Below are 2,500 nucleotides of genomic sequence, written 5' to 3' on the forward strand. Positions count from 1 at the left end.
GAGTGTGTCTCTGCATGAGTGTCTGCGTGAGTGTGTGCGTGAGTGTGTCTCTGCGTGTCTGTGAGAGTGAGTGTGTGTCTGTGAGTGTCACCCTCTCCCTGTGTCGCCCTCGCCTTCTCCCTGTCGCCCTCTCCCTGTGTCGCCCTCGCCCTCTCTCTGTCTTTGTCTCTCATTCTCTCTGTGTGTGTTCTGTGTCTCTCATTTTTGTGTGTCTCTCATTTTTGTGTGTGTCTCTCTTTTTCTGTGTGTGTCTCTCTTTTTCTGTGTGTGTCTCTCTTTTTCTGTGTGTGTCTCTCTTTTTCTGTGTGTGTCTCTCTTTTTCTGTGTGTCTCTCTTTTTCTGTGTGTCTCTCTTTTTCTGTGTGTCTCTCTTTTTCTGTGTCTCTCTTTTTCTGTGTGTCTCTCTCTGTCTCTCTCTATCTGTCTCTCTCTATCTGTCTCTCTCTATCTGTCTCTCTCTATCTGTCTCTCTGGCCGAGTCCATAGAAGGACAGGCCGCGCTGAGCCGAGCGGACGCTCCGCGCTGAGCCCCTGCATACTCAATGAGGATGCCTTGAGAGGGGGCTCACGCGAGCGTCCGCAGGCGTGCTGAGGCGCTGGAGTTTTCAGCCGACAGCCAAGCTGTTTTTCAGAGCACTGTCGGCTGAAAACATCCAATCAGCCTTAAGCAGCGTCAACGTCACGGCGCCTTGACGTCTCTTTATCTGTCTCTCTCTCTCTGTCTCTCTCTCTGTCACTCTCTCTGTCACTCTCTCTGTCTCTCTCTCTGTCACTCTCTCTGTCTCTCTCTCTGTCTCTCTCTCTGTCTCTCCCACTCTCTCTCTGTCTCTCCCACTCTCTCTCTCTGTCTCTCCCACTCTCTTTCTGTCTCTCCCACTCTCTTTCTGTCTCTCCCACTCTCTCTGTCTCTCCCACTCTCTCTGTCTCTCCCACTCTCTCTCTGTCTCTCTCTCTCTCCCACTCTCTCTCTCCCACACACTCTCTCTCTCTCTCCCCCACACACTCTCACACTATGGATCTGGATATCTTAACTGCCCTATACTACACTGAAATAACCTATACTGCTTACTTCCAGATCTGACTCAAGCTTCACACGGAAGACATCGAACCCCCCCGAACCCAGAAGACAGGTAACGAACACCTCCCCTCCAATGTATAACATTGCGGGAATGAGGGTACCTGGACTTTGAGGGTCTGCGGATCAGGTAAGATCCCAGACGGGATTGCTGCTTTAAATATTGTGAAGCGGGGGCATCCAGACACTAGTTAAGGGGTGCAGGAAACTAGTCATCCACATCTGGCTTTTTTTTTCTAGATTTGACATTTATACACACACACACACACACACACACACACACACACACACACACACACACACACACACACACACACACACACACACACACACACACACACACACACACACACACACACACACACACACACACACACCAGGGATTAATTGTAGTATAATGTAATACAATAAATAAACTAATATCAAAAACGAATGTTCTTACTAGGAATTTATTCAATTTATTTAATTTATGGCTTTTTTTTTAAATGCGTGGCTGGGGGCGGGACTAGAGGCGGGGTTGGGGGCGGGACTAGAGGCGGGAGTAGGTGGCGAGTAGATTTTTTGGTTCGGCGAGTAGATTTTTGGGTGATTTGTCAAGCACTGTATATATATATATATATATATATATATATATATATATATATACACATATATACATATACATATATATATATATATATATATATATATATATACATATATATATACACACACACACATTTAAGTTATGGTGGGTGAAAAGGTGACTAAAAACCCTCCACCGTAGAGCATATAAAAATATTACTTGTGAGCACATTCACGTCTTAGGCTGAGTCCAGGGTCAGCGCTTGTCAGTGAGCCCCTGCAACCGCAATGAGAGTGGCTTTAGCATGGGCTCGCGCACGCGTCCACAGGCGTAGGTCTCACCAGATTTCTAGTTTGAGCGCTCACGGGAACGCAAGGCCGGTCACGTGAGCGGTTCGCCCAATGAGAGTGTGAGACAGTGAACATAAAGGTGTGCAAATAAAGTGCAGCGATGGAAAATACATGGGATCACTGCTAGTCAAATATGATGTTAAACAGAACACAACATGCACATGCAATGAAGGTAGACCGCGCATCAATGTCACAGAAAGCACCCCAATTTCAACTCTTCATTGAGGCCACCGGGAGCCACCGTCCGTAGTTCGAAGATAAGCCTGGCCTCTTGCTGTAGCAAGGTTTTGCCCCTGTCTCCTCCCCGTGAAGTTATCGGGACCTGCAGAATTGGCATACACCTGAGTGTTGCCAGGGAATGTCTTGCTTCCTTGAAATGACTGGCGACCGAAAGACATTTTAGGTCCATGTCATCAGGCCCACCCGCTACAGCCCGACAATCAGAAAAGCTATAGCGGGTGGGCCTGATGACATGGACCTAAAATGTCTTCCGGTCGCCAGACATTTCAAG

The sequence above is a fragment of the Ascaphus truei genome, chromosome 6, assembly GCF_040206685.1.
Source record: "Ascaphus truei isolate aAscTru1 chromosome 6, aAscTru1.hap1, whole genome shotgun sequence".
NCBI classification, from domain to species: Eukaryota; Metazoa; Chordata; class Amphibia; order Anura; family Ascaphidae; genus Ascaphus; species Ascaphus truei.